Source organism: Bicyclus anynana, chromosome 12 (assembly GCF_947172395.1).
Source record: "Bicyclus anynana chromosome 12, ilBicAnyn1.1, whole genome shotgun sequence".
NCBI classification, from domain to species: Eukaryota; Metazoa; Arthropoda; class Insecta; order Lepidoptera; family Nymphalidae; genus Bicyclus; species Bicyclus anynana.
In genome coordinates this window covers 17,010,216-17,029,696 of record NC_069094.1, presented here as the reverse complement: position 1 = coordinate 17,029,696, position 19,481 = coordinate 17,010,216, and the positions used below count along the sequence as shown (strand labels likewise).

The window sequence follows — 19,481 nt, the reverse complement described above, 5'->3', positions numbered from 1 at the left end:
GAATTTGATATCCAAATTTAAAAAAAAAATTACATCGAGAAACAGAATCTTTAGTCCGTATTCGATTATAATAATTACTTCGGGTGCCTACTCCTATAACTAACAAGAAATAAAAAAATGATAATTCTAATGAAGAAAATACAAACGCAAATCTGTTCCATTTTCCGAAAAAACACCAACAAAAAGGTTCTCATATAATTCGTTCTAAGAAACTTTTTCTATTAAAACAATTTTAATAGCCGAAGTAATATAATGTTTCCTGCATACCTATCGCCATTTTTTTCTTTTTATTGGCCGGGAAACTAGAAAAACGCCAACGCGGCCTTGGCATTCCGGCCATATTGGCTTTATCACAGAGCATTACAACTGGCCCGTACGCCATACCTAATACCTATCGAACTTAGACGACATTGTTTGCTCTTTCAATTGCTACAATGTAGCCTGCCTCGATACTGGCTAACTTATGTTTGGCTGGTATTCATAAAGTCCCAGGTTTGCTTGCTCCAAGCCATGTAGTATTCTGTGTCCAAATAGATTTTAATTTGGTCAATGATTACAAATATGGTGGTTTTAAATAATATCTAAATATCTATTTTGAGATCGTGGAAAAATATTAAATCGAGTTTGTAGGGATTGAAGTCGCATCTCAGAATATAGGCCCATTTAGTATGTTCATAGTTTACAATGTAGGGTTACGATTTTACAATATTTCTGTGACCCGCAATTTCACTGGCGTAAAATGTTTTTGTACGTAACCTGATGCTCCTATGTATAGCCCTATAGCTTTCCTTAACTAATGGGCTATCTATCATTGGAATATTTTTTTAATTCGGACCAGTAGAGAGATTTGCGTGTTCAATCACGCAAATAAATATTTAGCTTTACAATATTAGTTACAAGTTAATATAGTTTACAACATAGATTAACAAAGCTTCAGCATTATTTACCTAATATTTAACAGCACACTACAGGCCAGGCATCTCTCATTATAAGAGACGGGATATGGAGCTTAGACCCACCACACTGCTCCAATGTGGGTTGGCGGATACAGTGTCATAATGTTTTATAATGTATTATCAGCCGACTTCAAAAAAAAGCCGAAAGTTCTCAATACGACACTTATTTTTTTTGGTAGGTACCTCATAACTTCAGCATTTATTAACCAATTTTAATTATTTTTTGTTTGTACTTCCAGAATCTGAATTCTATTGATCGGTTTGAAGGCGGTGAAGATAATATAGTTGTTTATTTAGATATATTAATGAATTCTAGAGTAATTCCACAGCAAACCAACCATATGAGTACTGTTTTCAATCCATAACTAGGAGACCTATATATAATCAAAATTTTAGGACAAATCCTGCAATATTTTTTTGTTTTATTTCTATTTCAATATTTTCTCTACATATATGTGTTATTTATTTAACTACATTATATGTATAATGCGAACTACATAATATTATGGCAACCCAGAAAAATTAACTATATTTTATCGAGTATAATTTTTCCACGTAATTATCGTAGCCGGTATTCGAAGATGTAGCCCATATGTGGCTCACTAACCTCCCCTATTGTCCAGCGAATACATTAAAATCGTTTCCACTGTTCCAGAGCCCTTAGCTGACAGACAGACAGACAGACATACATGCAAAAGTTTAAAAAAGCTTGCTTGTGTTATAATATCGTAAGTACTTGGTTTAGAACTCAGATTGAGTAAATTAATAACTATAATTTACTCGAGAAAACACAGTTATTTTAAAATCACTGACCATTTTAAGTTTATTTTTAAGTATTCTCTAAAACATGATGGCCACCTACTCGTAACAGTGTGTTTCGCTAAAGAGAATCAGTTGGGTTAGGTCAGCAAAACTAATACATAATAGATGAAGGCGCTACAATGTATCAAGTTACGTGTTCTATTAGTACAAAGTAATTATTGCGGACAACCAGCAGTTTGGTTTTCGCAATTTCTTTATTAACTACATTACCTCTAGTAATGGTCTCGTCTATATTAATTTATTGTTGTTCCAGACATACATCGAGAAACTTTGAAGGTACGAAATTATAGTTCTCTTGTACATAATATAATCTAATTAATGATACTGGCGGATTCCGTCAAGTTTCGCTTTTACTAAAACCACTTAAGGTTTTAGTAGGTACTACCATACCCCTAATATGTCCCTATACTACCTCTACTCTACCCCTACCGTACCCCTACCCTGCAAACAATATTTTAGGTAATTTATACACCTTGGGTTACACTATTGGAGTTTTAAGAAAGATCCCTATGGTTTTTTTGAAAATATAATATAGCTTAGAGCACTCTGGGATAGTGTAGCTTCCCATCAGTAAAAGAATTCTTCAAATCGATTTAGTATTTGCGGAGACTATTCAATGCATATAAAAAAACAATCAAACATCTGAATTAGTAATGCCCTTCACCCAATATTAACTATTATTAATGATAGTTTGGCGGAGATTTTTAGGCAACCTATTCGTAATTATGATCATAACGCACTAGATCACATTTCATGCAATAAACAGACAGGGGTATTTAATTCTGAAAGGTTTGGTTTTTATTTATACTTATACAGGATGTCCCGTTAATATTACGACATATTTTACAGGGAGATAGCTGACACATACCCCCTTCGGTTTATGCACGACATCGTACAGGAACGCTAAATCGCGTGGCGGTACGTCTTTGTCAGTGGGGTGGTAACTAGCCACGGCCGAAGCCTCCCACCAGCCAGACATGGTTCATGTCTGGCTGGTGGGAGGCTTCGGAAGCCGATTAAAAAATCCTCAACCGGCCCCTCCGGGGATCGAACCCCGGACCTCCGTCTTGAAAATCCACTGCGCATACCGCTGCGCCACGGAGGCCGTCGTCCATACGATACGGATCAGTGGACGCATTTGTATGGCTTTCTATACACAGAATACTAAAGTCCGTTGGATGCGATGCGTCCGATACGTACGATGGGGATGTGTGGACGCCTACCATTAAAGTGCATTTGGCGCGTACAACATGGATTTCAATGTCATAACGAATCAGCGCGCAGTAGGCAGACATAAGCTCGTTTACAGCATATAATAGGATTTGAAACAACTAAACGACGTCACTGTTATATCGCGTAGGTGTAGCTACACAATACTCTCGTGTATGATGTGTGTATTTAATGTTTACACAGCGAAATAAGTGTTTTTACAACCATGAAGCATTGCTGATTCAGTCAAAGGCTGTGAAACTGCAGTACCTAGCTAGGTGTCTACGAGTCATCTCAACAAGAGAAAAAGAGCTATGTTAGAAGTATCTCTGCGTGATCGAATCAGAAATGAGGAGATCCGCAGAAGAACCAAAGTCAACGACATAGCTCAACGAGTTGCGAAGCTGAAGTGGCAATCAATGGGCGGGCACATAGTTCGAAGAACCGATCGATGTTGGGGTCCCAAAAGTGCTGGACTTGCGACCCCGCACTAGAAACCGCAGTGTTGGCCGACACCCCCACCAGGTGGACTGACGTAATCAAGCGAGACGCAGGGATTCGCTGGATGCAGGCGGCTCAGTATCGTGATGTTTGGAAGTGCCTACAAAAGGCCTATGTCCTGCAGTAGACGTCCATCGGCTGGTATGATGATGATCTTAGATTAATAATTTTACATGATGATATTATTGCATTGTCTTTTTAAACCAACAAAACAGAGTTAAGGTTAACAATTCCACGTGTATATTTTTTATGTGAACATAATATGTAACTTTTTACTGATTTAAATTTATTTTTTAATTTTAAAGGGCCCATATTGGAAAAAGAAATTCAACCGTAACCGATAATTACTTACTTTAGTATACTTAAAAAGTTTCTATCTTATGGGTGGGAAACTAGGGTTACTACCACAACAATATTTTTATTAATAAGAGCTCATGTAGCAAAAGCAAATATTTTCTTTTGCTTATCATTTAATTTTCACATGAATAATTTTTCTATTTTTTATAATTAGAAATGAATCGATTATTATCGATTAGTCCCGGCAGCTGGTGGTTGGTTATCGCCAGCGTTCACTGTGTCGCGCTTTATTGTGATGCTTACGTCAACTTTAGTTGGGTCATCGGAGGGCCTAGTGAGTTTGATACTATTACTATCGCGTTAACGTAAACACGAATTTCTAAGGAATTGAAACAGCGACATCTAGTGGCACTACTACACAACTTTTTCAATTACAAAAAAATCACGTTTACATCAACGCGATAGTCACAGTATGAAAATATTGAAAACTATCACTAGGCACACTGGTCCTTCCACGTAGATATTTATTTAAAAAAATCGTAAAAAATATCTATTTATAGCTATCTATATCTATAGACTGTATTTCTACGTCAAATCAACGATAAGCGCTATTTATACAATTCGCGATTCAGAAACGGCTTATTACATACATACATTTCCGAACATCGCAATACAACAAGGATTTAGGTGTAACCGGTAACACACAACCCCGCGCGCACCTCCCAACTACCCCAACTCGTCTTACGCCGTCACGCGTCTTGACTTTTGTATGACGTAGCGATTATATACACTTTAGGGTCGTTCGTTATCAACCCATATTCGGCTCACTGCTGAGTTCGAGTCTCTTCTCAATGGCAGACTTGACACACGCAGAGAATTAAGAAAATTCTCTGGTATGCAGGTTTCCTCACCGTTTGAGATACGTGATATTTAATTTCTTAAAATACAAACAAATGAAAAGTTAGAGGTGCATGCCCCGGACCGGATTCGAACCCACACCCTCCAGAATCATAGGCAGAGGTCATATCCACTGGGCTATTACAGATGTTTAGGGTCACCCGCACCTTATTTCGGAGACGTCAAAAGATTGCATCCAACTATAGATGGATAATTTGTAAAATCAGCAACTTCCACCTAACCTAACCACAGGAAACATATGTACAAGTCCTAAGTTCCTAACCACTAAAATAACAAGATAGTATAAACACAGCAAACTAAGTTTCGTTTAATGCAATTTTGCATATATAAGCTCGTAATCATTAACAAATCCGAATATGAGAGACATTGTCCGACAAAACAGTAGGTACCTACATACCACCAAGCTATTCACAACAAAGCGATGTTCACACGACACTGTATAATCGCTGCGTCTCAAACGCTAGTGTGTAGAGGCTCTTATTCTCATCGCCGCCCCTGAAATTAGCAAGCTCGTACTAAATGCACAGATTATCCGCGAAATAGTAAACCCACTTTGCACGGAAGCATAGAGAAATACGGAATGTTTGTGTAACGGTCTAAGGTTGTCACTCAAAATTCTGAGTTATTATTACAGCACTAGCGGACGCCCTCAACTTCGTCCGTCTTTAGACCTCTTTTATCCGGCCTTATCGAAAAATGAGTTCTTAGTGGACACATAAGTACTAACTATAAACTACCTCCCTAACAAATTAGTTCGTTCATTTTTGTGCATTGTGCATAAAACATGAAAAATAATAATAATGTGATTTAAGAAATTTTAAAATTCAACCTCAAAACGGGGTTTAGGTTTTTCATTCTATTCTATTCGACTTTCCATGTAAACTTTCAACCCCTATTTCGCCCCTTTTCTTTTTATTTAAGGAATAAAAAAAGCTCTGACTAAGGAATAAAAAGACCTTATGCTCTGCTCCAAGGTTCCATTAATTATCATAATACCAAAATTAATTTTGATCGGTTCAGCCGTTTTGCCGTGAAAAGGTAACAGACAGACAGACATACTTACTTTGCATTTATAATATTAGTATGGATAATCGTATTGACAACATTAGTTATATATCTAAACTATAATAACTAAAATCACCCCTTTAAACGTACATTGCTAGGCTATGTTACCTACGTGGTTGGTTGAAGCTCCATACCCCCCGGTGGGCCATCAAATACTCTGATAAATTCATTATGATGATTATGAAGAAAATTTGTCATTAAAAAATCTAGGACATTTCCGGCTTCAATAAAACTGCTGTTAACCCTAATACCAAATTAATTAAATAATCTAATCAGTTGCATTTTTGTTTCCGATTTATTTAATACAGAGTAAAAATAGCACAAGGTCATGCGATTGCATGATTGTCATATCATATTCTACGAAAAACTCAAAATATTGACACAGATTAAACAGATAGAGCGTACGGAACACGACGGTGTCGTAGCCGCTTCAAATGCATAATTGAAAATTTTAATAAAAAAAATACAACCGACTTCAAAACCAAAAAACGTACCCAGTAAACTAAAAAGCGAAAAATAACATCATAATATGTTCTACCTGCTGATCAGTATGAAGGCGGTGCTTAGCCGGTGATGTATTAATTCAAGCCATTTAGATTTTGCAAACAGTGTTGTTTCATTTGGTCCTGTCAGAAATGGCTTAAATCAAGACAACACCGGCTAAGCACCGCCTTCATACTGATCAGCAGGTAGAACATATTATGATGTTATTTTTCGCTTTTTAGTTTACTGGGTACGTTTTTTGGTTTTGAAGTCGGTTGTATTTTTTTTATTAAAATTTTTATTATTTTTCCATTTTTAGTGTAAAATTTCATCTCAAACGAACACATCAGACCCCTAATGACAGTCACAACCCATCTTGGTACAAAATTCTCAGCAATACAAATTAATCAAGCCCAAGCACAAGGTAGCTACCGTACACCGTTAAGGGGTTCCCTTAATTGACCTTGGTCTTCATCATCAGACCCCTAATGACAGTCACAACCCATCTTGGTACAAAGTTCTCAGCAATACGAATTAATCAAGGCCAAACACAAGGTAGATACTGTAGACTGTTAAGGAGTTCCCTTAATTGTCCTTGGTCTTCATCACCAAACCCCTAAATGACAGTCACAACCTATCTATGTGGAAAGTTCTCATTAATACAAATTAATCAAGCCCAAACACAAGGTAACTGCTGTAAATCGCCGAGGAGTTCCCTCGTCTGTTTTATGGCTCCATCATCAGATCGATTTTAAACCTTCATGAAATTGTAGTGCTTAAAAGTACTAAATGGAAAAGTTTACGAACACACTAGACACCCATATAATTTTCGAAAGTTCCCCTCAATTTCTTCAGGATTCCATCATCAGATCTTGACATGATGCCAATGGGACCAAATGGGGACTATACCGTTTCAAACAAAAAAAGAATTTTTGAAATCGGTCCAGGCGTCTTTGAGTAATCGGTGTACATACATAAAAAAAAAAAAAAAAAAAAAAAAAAAAAAAAAAAAAAAAAAAAAATACCGACCGAATTGAGAACCTCCTCCTTTTTGAAGTCGGTTAAAAACGAATACATTCTCGAGTCAGTACGATACGAAGCGTCGTATCAGTAACTTTCAATGTTATACAAGAAAAATGATGTCTTATGTTTTAAATATTTAAAAAGAAAAAGGACGGAGTATTTTTTTATTGGTAATTGTTAATTATTATATTAATTTACGTAATTATTGTTAGTGTTAATTTTTGAAATACAAATTATGGAAAAAGTTTGTATGTGCGGATGTCAAGGAGACGAGTGACTTTTATTTTTTATGGTTTTCACCGGCTTCACCATGCTGTTAAAAAAACACCGCAAAGACTTATTCTGGATTTATTCTTTATTCTGTGCCTATACAAATACATACAAATCACTTCCAAATACACCAAGTCACCGACTGAACTATTCGCTAAATCTGTGCGCTTCGACCGAGTGGTCAACTCGGTCGAAACTTAAGCGCACAGATTGCTAACTTATTAACATTTTATGACTATGCATTTTATCATATTTATCAGCCAACGGCCCCTCCGGCTATGGTGTTTTGACCCACCACGCTGCTCTAATGCCCCAAGGGCTTATAATGTTTGGCTTTTTAAAGATCATTATAAGATTTTAATGATAAACAATGACCGTCTGAACCACAAACGTTCAAAGTCAGTATTTCATAGCCCGCGCCAGCACAGAACTCCACACCAGGAACTTGGGACCCAAAACCATATAGACTATCTGCTGGACTGTTTCATTAACACCTAATGGTAATTAACAATCAGCCTGAGCCCACCAACCTACAATGGGAAAGCGTGATGGGTCTACACTCTATATCCGCTCGACTATGGGAGGCCTGGCCCTATATTGGGCCGTTAATCATCATCATTATCAACCCATATTCGGCTCACTGCTGAGCTCGAATCTCCTCTCAGAATAAGAGGGGTTAGGCCAATAGTCCACCACGCTGGTCCAATGCGGATTGGAAGACTTCACATGCGCAGAGAATTATGAAAATTCTCTGGTATGCAGGTTTCCTCACGATGCTTTTCCTTCACCATTTGAGACACGTGATATTTAATTTCTTAAAATGCACACAACTGAAAAGTTGGAGGTGCATGCCCCGGACCGGATTCGAACCCACACTCTCCGGAATCAGAGGCAGAGGTCATATTCACGGGGCTATCTCGGCATGGGGGGGTGGTCGTTAATACAATGGGGGGGGGGGGGTCATGGGAGGGGTGATAATTATGATTGCAAATTGCAACCAATTGCTGTCCGTCCCACTCGTTACACGGGTAATTGACATTATGATCAATACCATTTAGAAAAATAAATTCAAGCTAAAAATCGAACCCCGGACCTGTTGGCAATAGGGCTAGACATTAACCGAGCGAGAGAGGTCGGCGAATAAAAAAAAATCATATCAAGTTACTTGTATTTTGATTGAACAACGACCTTGCCGCTCGTGGAGATCGGATGTCAATTTTACCTTTCCGATTTCTCGTGTTTCATAAATATAATAATAACAATAGAGATCCTTTTATACTAATACTAGATGAAAACCCCGCTTCGTGACTCCATAATACACACATACATAGGTATATTTCTGTAGTTATCAGTTCTCAAGGAATATTAAAGACAAAGCAAGGCATAGATTTTTAAAGCACTTTAGTTGTGTTTAATAAATATAGTAAATCAAAACTGCAAAGTTTTAACAGAAATAATTTTAATATTAAATCAACATTAAAAATAAACTAACTTTAAGGTTTATTTTCTGTCAACCTCTCTGTTTTCAGCATTCAGTAAGTATCTGTACGTACGAAAGTGTTACTTTTGAAGATAAAAAAATATAATTTTGAAAATATGTCAAAAATAATATTAATAAGAATCCAAGTAAAACAATTACAATTTATCAATGAATTCTCACTTGAGAAGTTGACGAAGATACTTAGGTACTCCTACTCTATCCCAACCCCCACTCTCTATCCCTACCATACCTCTACGATAATTCAACCCTACGCCTAACATACCACTACCCTAAACTTGCCATACTTTTACCATACATTTACTCTTTCCCTATCATACATCTACCCTACCCCTACCTCTACTCTAACCTTCTCCTACTCTACACTTACCTAGCCCCTACACTACCCCTACGATACTTATACCACTACTATACCCCTACCCTACCCTCACTATACCACTACCCTACCCCTACCATACCACTATAATACGCCTACCCTACCCTACTCAACTGCTACCTTACTCCTATCATACATCTACCCTACCTACACTCTACTACTATCGTAAACCTATCTTACCCTACCATACCACTACCCTACCCAATCCCAACCCCTACTCTACCCATACGGTACTTCTACCCAACCCTCACTATACCACTATTACTTATTAGACTATCGACCAACGAACGTCGAATTTTAACTGTATGGTCATTTTAACTTGGCCAAGCCGTTCGAGCGTTTATTGTCCAATGCGTGAAATATATTTAAACTTTTTTTGATTCTCTCAATGCTTACAAAAAGACGTTTCGTTTTACAGAGTCAAATGAATGGTGCCACGTTTTGAGTCATGGGTGTTAAAATATATTTATGCTAGTATGAAACGGAACGTTTATATAATACCTCAGACCAATTCCATAAAGACCCGTATCGCTAGACGTTAATAAAAGATGAAGTTTCATTTCATTTTTAAGTATTTCTAAATTAATTATATCAAATCACACTAATATTATATAGGCAAAAGTTTGTGTGTAAGTGTGTATGTTTGTTCCTCTTTTACGCTGCGGCTACTGAAGCGATTTGGCTGAAATTTGGAAAGGAAATAGATTTTACTTTGGATTAACATATATTCCCGCGGAATTTGCGAAAAACTGAATTTTACGCGACGAAGTCGCGGCCGTCCGCTAGTTTGTAATAAAAACAATTTCTAAAAAAATCGATTCTTAAGCCGGAACCGCAAAACATCGATCAAGTAATCGAATATTCTGTGTAACGAATCTAAAAAATCTAAAAATTATGTATTGCGAATCAAATTTATAGTCTAAAGACACAATATATTTATTGGTGTTAAATAATTTCCATGTGTGAGTTTACCACTTTTCCCTCAAAAATTTACAGAAAATTTTATTGGTGAATATGGGTGCCATATAGGTCTATATTTAATTGGTCTGAGTTAAATACTCAGGATGTCATCCGCTGTCAGTCAAATATTATGGAAACTGCAATTTGTGTGTCAGCACTATTAGAATTAGCTCAACAGTAAGCCAAATATGGGTAGTTAATGAGGATGATGATGATGATTTTTTGGCAACTTTATATTAACTTTCTAGGTAAAATTGTAATAAATAGGTAAATGTAAATATGTATTATAAAATGTGTGTATAGATTCAACAGTGTCCCCCCCATCTGATGCAACTCTCGGTCGCGTCGGATCACTCGTTTCTTCCAGTTGTTTCTTCGTGCGAGTAGCTGCAGATAGATAGTTGTATCCATTAGAAAGTGTAGTCCACAACACACGCGCCACAAACGTACTGCTCGTGAGATGAGTTCTAACCCTTACACGTCTTTAAGTTAAAGCTATTGCTGACTCAACGACCTTGAACGATAATACGCCTATTATTATATGAGATGGTAGTAATAAAAGCAACATCCCCAGAGAGCTGTCAATTTTCATTCTTGAAAATGTATTATTTAGGGGTCAAAGGTGCCTCGTGCCTCGAGAAACGCTTTGAAAACAAATAACTTGATGGAAAATTTTTCTTCGACTTTTTCAGGGATCGAGATCCTTAAGACTGCGTGGTTGTATGCCCATTGTGCCCACGCCTCCCACGTCATGTCTGATTTGCACTTTGCTGCATCGGAGACACGTGGAAGATGTTATGAGGTAAGTAAATTGGTTATAGACTAAAAGCCAGTAGGTGCCAGATCTTTGTAATGTTATAAAAACTGAAAGTTTGTTAGTTTATGCAACTATGAAGTTTGGACCGTAGTGACTTTTGGAAGTAGCAAATTTTAAGGACCCTCAGCCTTTCAAATATAAAGTATAACTTCTTTTTATTTTTCTTGACATAATCTAAAAAAGCAGCAGATCCAGGACCTCCGTCTCACCGCGCCACGGAGGCCGTCAAAAATATCTGGGAAATGATTTTTCATGATATCCTCAAAAATATAAAAAATACTAATTTTTTTTATTAAATTATGCTGATTGGACAATTGAGGCGATACATGGACATGTAACCTATACCTTGCAAAGCCGCCAGGGTCCAGACTCCATTGTTTTTCTTTCTTTCTTTGAAAAAAAAAAAAACTTAAATTAAATTGTTGCGTACCTATGAGAACATGAGCTGATAACTTTTTAGGTTTTTAAAATAACAAAGATCTGAGCATCACAGGCTTTTAGTCTATTACGTTGGTGATAAAGAAACTAATGCTAAATATGAAGTTAAAATAATGATATAGTATTAAGATTTTCAATCTCATATCTATCTACTAATAATGTAATTATACTGAATGCAGAAATAAATGTTTCTTACATAAGGTCCGTTTCAATTTAAATGGCAGGTATATAAATAAATAAGCAATTGCTTTCGTGATCGTCATTGGCCATTTTTAATGCGTCATCACTTAATACCCGGTTACTGCCACGGTAGTTAAACGCAACTTATCATAGATTAAAATATTCTAAAGGATTCATAACCCTAGTTAAGCCTGCTATAGAGAGTAAAAGTAAAGAAAACCGCAATGAAAAAGTCTGGCGAAACCTCGTTCATGTTATAAATTAGGGTGACGCTGTAGTAGCAACAAGGTTATGTGCCAAAAATATTGAATTTAATTTAAACATTAATTAATCCAAATCAATCCAATCTCAGCCCTTTACCTACGCTACCATTACCATTCTAGTGGGTTAGTAAACTCTAACAGAGTTTATTTACTAAAAAAAATTAGAATTGTTACTTTATAGAGAATTTTTTTTTTAACTTGTAAGACATTTCTCACTTGAAGCTTATCGAACCCACGACATTAAAAATGCACCTGAATAATACATCCTTATCGATTTCCTGCGTGACTTATCTTTAAAGGTTCTTAAAAAGTAGTAAAACCATGCCTCATAACACACAAGAGGGCGTCTAGGTCTCATGCAGTAGTAGTAACTATAAAACACCACTAACTATAGATAAGAGTTACGAAGTTGATTCAGCAATTTTACTTATGGATGGTGAACTAACTATCTTCACTATAAACCACGTTATACTTTCTTTACCAAGTGAATTATAAAATATTATGACGAAAAACAGTACAAATACAAAAAAAATCATACTGATCAAAAAAGTCATTTGTTAATACATTTAAAAAAATAATTCATACACTACTACTAGCCCTCCCCCGTTTTACTCGCGTAGTTTCCGTGAGAATACGGTGATAAAATATAGAGTTTATGTCTATGACACCTACAAATAACGTGGCTTTCTAGAGGTAGAAAGAAATTTCAAAGTCGGTTCTGTAGATCCAAAGATAGCCCCTTACAATACCACAAACTTTAGCTCTTTATAATATTAGTATATACATATTATGAAATAACGGCAAGAAGCAAACAAACACGTAATCATTATGAGTTTTGGAGGCTGGAGTTTTACATTTTCACAACACAAGTGGAATTAAAAATTACTATGGTTAATGAGAAGTAATAAATAAACTGACGAGTCTCTTGCCAGCCCATCAAACTTGTAGTAGTCTTCTTAACGGGTACTAAATTCATCATAATTAAACAAACATAATGTCTCAATAGTGCTTGTAAACTAACTTCTTGATTAACGATTTTTATTTGATTTAACATTTAATCTATTAGAGTCATATTGCTATAAACCGTAAAATTGTAGGTCGTAAATTGTCAATTCGCAAATAGATTTCGCACAGCATTCGATAAGTTACGGTTTACCATTAACGGTTATATTTCGAATCTTGAATCGATTCTCGTTTACTTAAAAATCTTGAAATAGAATACGATTCAAGAAATTCAAAACGTACGAGTGTGTAGTTATTACAAATTATGCCATAAATATAATTTACCCAATTGTGCCACTAATAATACATTTAGATATAACAAAAACAATAAAACAACACTAAACTCGATTAAACTTACAACCAAATAAGGAAAAAAGGCTGGCGCAGTTGTTTTATTAAATCCCACTACGGCTATAAATAATGATTATCTGAAAAGCAAAAACGTCGATGATATAACTCCGCAGCATCCTTTAAACCTGTATCGAGGGCCCGAGACTTGATGGACTACCAATAAAATTTAATAAATCCCACAATTTGTAATATTACGCTTATATTCGATCCTTATGTGAAAGGTCACAAGGTTCGGAATCGCATAATAAATGACGCGTTGCATCCTTACAAAATGCATTGAATTTCAAATTTGAACTATCTAAAAACAGGCTAATGACAAAATATTTATTTCCTTCAGCTCGGACGGAGTGCATTACCAAGTGACAAGTTATGTTGAAAGCATTTTGGTGAAAAATTTATATAAATTTATTTTTGTACCTTGTTTTCTTGCTTTTGCACATATTTCAATGAGCTGAAGATTTATTTTTTTCACTTTTTTGATGTGAGGTTTTGGGAACACCACTTTAATAATTTAAAAGGATACCATTTAAAGTAAAATTGATTTTATTGAAACAGTTTATTCAGACAGTTGAGTCGACAATAAATTATTTTTACGTTATTATGAGCGTTGGTGGTAATTAAAGTTTAAAAGTACTCGTAAATGTGAAAAAACGTGATACCGAAATATATTTCAAAGCATAACGTGAATGAATAATCATTAAGCCAATTTCATGATAATCAACTTATTACATTTCATTGAATTTCTTTTTTTTCCTTGGTCACAATGTGGAACCCGGTGCCGGCGTAATGGCTTTCAAATGCTAAACAATGTCTTTAATGACAATTACGTACCTGAAACACTATTACTGTGATTTTTTAACCGTCACAATAAAAAAATGATTCGATGCGCGATGATTTTATATGTATATAACTGTTTGTAAATGTAGACATGGAACTTATTGAACATTAATATATTAATGTTCTTATATGTTCAATTTACACATCAACGTAACGTACTTTTTTCAAAGTAATCGAGCGTTGATAGATTGTTTAACCTATAATTTCCAACAAACTTTAAGGCTTGAGAGTTCCGAGGACAAGAAGCAGGAAGGCCCAGAGGCCCTGGGACTAATCCCAGCCTGCTAAATTATTATTGTGCTCGCTATCATCACCTATTTTCCTTTAGTAGAAAGATAATGTTCATATTTAAAAGACGGCTTACATTTTTATCAAAAAATATATCAAAGAAAACGAGATAAATGTATACATAAATAAATCTGACGTGTACTCAGAACGCAGACGTAGACATAGAGAGTCCTAAAGCCTAAAATATTCATTAAATTGAGGCGACAAATTGAACAAAAGATGGATATTTGGGCAACAATAATTAAGCGAGACGTAGTTAACGAGAAAGTTCTCTCGAAATTATTTAACGTAGCAGCTAGACATCGGCACACAAAATAAATTGAACCCGTCGAAATACAGAACAAATCGTTTGAAATAAAATATTGGAGGCTTTTACAAACTGTAATCTAAACAACAACAAGACAACTCTAAAAGAAAATACCTACAAATTAGAAAAAAAGCTTCAAGACAAAAAGAATTATTGTGACTTTTATCAACCTTTGTGTTCATCTTTCAGTGAACAGTTAGAACAAAACACAGACGTATCAATTATAACGAAACAATTAAGAAATAATATTCTGAAAGTAAATTAATAATATATTTAAAAATATTTATCAATTACCAATTGCTACCAAGTCAAAAAAGTTGTTTTACAAAATAAATCTGAATTTTTTTTAAATTAAAGTAGGAATTCAGCACTGTGCATTATTTTACTTCTATACTATCATTGTTACATAAGGCATACGTTGGGGGAATACCAAGAAATCACATTGTTGTGACAAACAATTAAAATACAATAATTCATGTTATTTATTAGCCTTTAAGCCTGCTATAACCAATATAATATTTGTTTATGTTCACATAACATTAAAACCACAGGCATGTTTGTTGTGACAATATATTGCTTCATATATTAAGCGTATTTTAATAAAGATTTACAATTTAGTACTTAGTCTTGTAATAGCTCCAATAAAATGAAAATGAACTTTTGATTGAACTTTGCTCACTTTGTAATTCTGTGTATGTAAATATTTTTGCTTAATTCTAAATTTTGATAAACAGTTAAACAAATTTTATAATTCGAATGTAAAACGTTACATAAAATCTCGTAATTAATTTGAATGTTCATCAGATATTACACAATATTTTAACTCATCATTAGATAATCAACATAATGCAAATAATGAAAGTCAAACATTTAATATACCAAGGCTAAAGCAGCGAATTTTTGTTGGTTTTTATTTTATTCATTTTAATTAAGTATTAAGATGCAATTATTATCAATTTGAAGTTGAAGGAAGAAGAAGAAGAAAGTTAACATCTGAACAAAATATAGTCTAATAAACTACGACTATAATTTTAAAAGTCTCAGATTCTTTTAAATTTACCCTTTTGTTATAAAATCATCTCTGATTTTAAATTAATAAGAAATTCGAAAATGGCATGACCAATATGTACCATAAAAATTAAGAACAATAAGATTCAATAATCAAAATATTTATTGCTATGAAAAGCATAATATCGATAACGGTATCTAATGATTGTAATAAATTTAATTTAGATTTAAGAGTCGATAATGACTAAAATAGGGTAGGTAGCTAAAACAAATAAATACCGAATTATTGTCAATATTGGTATTGAGCTAGACTAGACGGCATTGCAAATTCTCTCGCTAACATATTTAAAATAAATGATGTCACGTCCAGCTAATTTATGTGTCGATAAGGTTTCAATAGTAATTGATCGCTGAGAGTTAATATGCTAAACTTTGCTAAAGAATGGCCGGCGAGAGTGAGTTCCAAGGAATTGCAACATGCCACAGTCTCACGTATCTTATTTTTCCGTTTTCTTTTCTTCGCGTTAGAAATTCTTTTAAAAGCTTGAATTTCTACACTATAGTTAGATTTTTATTTTCAATTACTAAATGGGTCATCAATTGTTTAAGTTGTAGATATACTTATCTAGAACATAATATAGAAAACATGAAATTTTATTTGAATGCATATTATTTGGCGTATTTTGCAGGACACATATTGTATTAACAACATGACGTGTCCCGCAAAATACGCCAAATAGCAAAAAACTTATTTAGTTCACTAGTAATTTCAAATTCAGCAATGTATTCGTAACTTTCCAATTATCAGCATTTCCTAATAGCAACACAATGAAACACAATTGACGAAAACAGCTTACTAATTGTATAATTTAGTACCAATTGCTGAAGAGGATTTGCAAATTGTAATTCGTAATTTTAGGGTTAAATTTTAGGGATGACTAAATTGTTTTATAGCTTTTATCTATACTCTATAGCATTATTGTCTTGTATTTAAATCCGAAATGTACAGTAATAAAATTAAGCAGATGGCCTAATTAGGGCAGGTTCTAAACAACTGTAAAACTCTGTTGTCCTGTCTACCCTCATTTTTTAAATGTTCGTAGGTAATCCTACTTTCAAACGTGCTGTTTTTTTACGCATTCGAGAAGAAGGCTTATAGCTACTGTATTATTGGAGCGGAGGCAGTGAAACTGAATCAACAAGTGTGCCGACGGCATCGCATGGACGTCGGCGTCGGTAGCACCGGGCTATCGGTCGACAGACAAAGCAACCAGTGGAATTCTAAGTCGGAGGCAACGATCGTGAAAACTGGGCCGGACATGTGAGCCGCGGCCGTGACCACATTACAATCACTTTTCAATTAATAAAGAACTGGGCACCTGCAGAATGCAACTGTAACTCGGCGCAGCGTTCGTCTAATCTCTGGATCTCGAAATTCTCGAATCTCACTCGGCAGCACTTCGCGTGACGGTTCCGTTTGTTTACGTGTTCGGGTGGCTGTAAACACTGGCACAGGTGCACAGGTGCGCGGGCCGGATGCGTTGCGAAGGACGTTCGTTCCGCGCGGCGGTCGGCGCGGTACTGGCTGCGACTCTTGGAGCTAGTTCCAACTTCCACTGTTCTAGTCTCTCCTCGCGCTGGCGCCGCAAGTGTCGGCCGTAGGCGAGTGGACAATTGCAATTCGCAACTTGCCTACGTAATGTAACTTAACTCCACAATATTTTATAGTTTCGTAACCGTATTACTAGATTACCGTGCGCCGTCGGTCTAATCGATGTCACGATTCGGGTGTGGTATACGTATTATTCCTCGGGATATACGTTCGACTGTTTTTGTGATCCGAAGTTGGTTATACGTGCATCGAGGGTGCCAATTAGCGACTTGGCGATTCTTGGCTTAACTGTAAGACAGTACTACATATTTGACACACTGTCGCAACTAGTCCAAAGTAAGGGCAACTTTGTAATGACATGAACTAAATTATATATCCTATATCGCAGTTACCTTGACCAAAAGATCCAAAAGGCTCGTATAGTACATCCATGCCTTACCATAGTAGTGATAATACCGCTGCTACCATTTTTTTTCAATTTAGCGTTCCGGTATGATGGCACGACGAAACCTTTAGAGATATGGGTATCATCTTAAACTGCATCATCACTTGACGTCAGGTGAGGTCGTTGTAAAGATGTAATTTGTCATTGAATTAAAAAAAAACAGCATAAAGTATGTCCTTATCAACGCATAAAGTTCTGCTGTCACTGCCCATCAGATGCAATCGTACAATAAAATGAACTAAATGTAGATGTCCATTGTCGATAAAACGCATAAAACTATTCTTGTAATAACATAAAAGACGTGTCCAAGTATATCCGTATAATCCCTATTCTGATATTTAAACCGATTCTCCAAATCTTCTTACAGAGAGCCTACTCTATTCTAGTGTATTGTGCTGGAATTGATAGAATTTATAGTCGCTATTGAATTTATTTATAGATTCGTACTTTTCCTACGGATTTTCTCAAGGTGTTATATTTCGATTTGCAAGTTTTTAATTTCATATTTTTAAACCACTGCTTAACTTAACTGGAGATGCAGGATGTGGACTTTAACTATTCCTCTTGTTGAATTTACATTTACAAATCTTTTTCTTGTTGAATTTACACATTTAAGCCATAAGATTAACTTTTAATTGCCTCGTTGGACCAGTGATTACAGGCTATGTGACTTACCATGGCAAAGTTTGAGTCCTGTGTCGTGCTATGAAATATTAATTTTCTAAAAAACTTCAGTAAAAATTCCCAACCCGGAGCTGGGAGGGGAGGGATGTTACACGTGCTACTGAGGCACAGTATATCCGTGCCTCGGAGAGCACGTTAAGCCTTCGGTTCTGGTCAGTATTCTATGATGATGTAACTTAAAAATTAGAGGGTTAAAGGTTGGTTAAAGTTATATATGTATATCTGGCGCAAGTAGGAAAAAGACGTACCTTTATATTCATATAATAAATATTTTACTTTTTTATAGAAGAGTGTAAAAAATACAAGCATTTTCTAGAAGTATAGTCAGGTTAGGGTCAGGTTATCAGGTACGAGTAGTTATGTGAAATAGAGGAATATTCTGGCGTTGGTCACACGTGGCGTGCACAGGTGCTAACATATTGTACACAGTGCCTATTCCTATAAAGTTTCGTCATGAGTCATCTATGATTTTTTTTTAAATTCTTTACAAGTTAGCCCTTGACTACATCTCACCTGATGGTAAGTCTAAGATGAAAGAAGGCTAACTTGTTAGGAGGAGGATGATGATGAAAATCCACACCCCTTTCAGTTTTTACACGACATCGTACGGGAACACTAAATCGCTTGGCGGTACGTCTTTGCCGGTAGGGTGGTAACTAGCCACGGCCGTAGCCTCCCACCAGCCAGACCTGGACCAATTAAGAAAATCTCAATCGCACGCTACTTGTCACGGTTTAGAATGGTTACAGTCAAAGGTAACTTATATTTAACAACTACACGGTATCTCATTTCATTTCACGTCGTAAATCGAAGCCGTCAACGAAAAGGAGATAGATATTTCTCTTGATCTATGCAGTTTCCTTTTATATCT

General features: G+C 35.6%; 1 protein-coding gene across 1 annotated transcript in view; it reads right to left on the bottom strand.

The window, feature by feature from the left end:
• The window catches only part of LOC112047706 (terminal nucleotidyltransferase 5C), a 214,693-nt gene extending 197,247 nt beyond the window's left edge, over positions 1–17,446 (bottom strand). The window contains exon 1 of the mRNA XM_024084911.2: positions 17,249–17,446. The gene's annotated coding sequence lies outside the window, so the exon portion shown is untranslated. The remainder of the gene's footprint in view (positions 1–17,248) is intronic.
• Between the last annotated feature and the right edge of the window lie 2,035 nt (positions 17,447–19,481).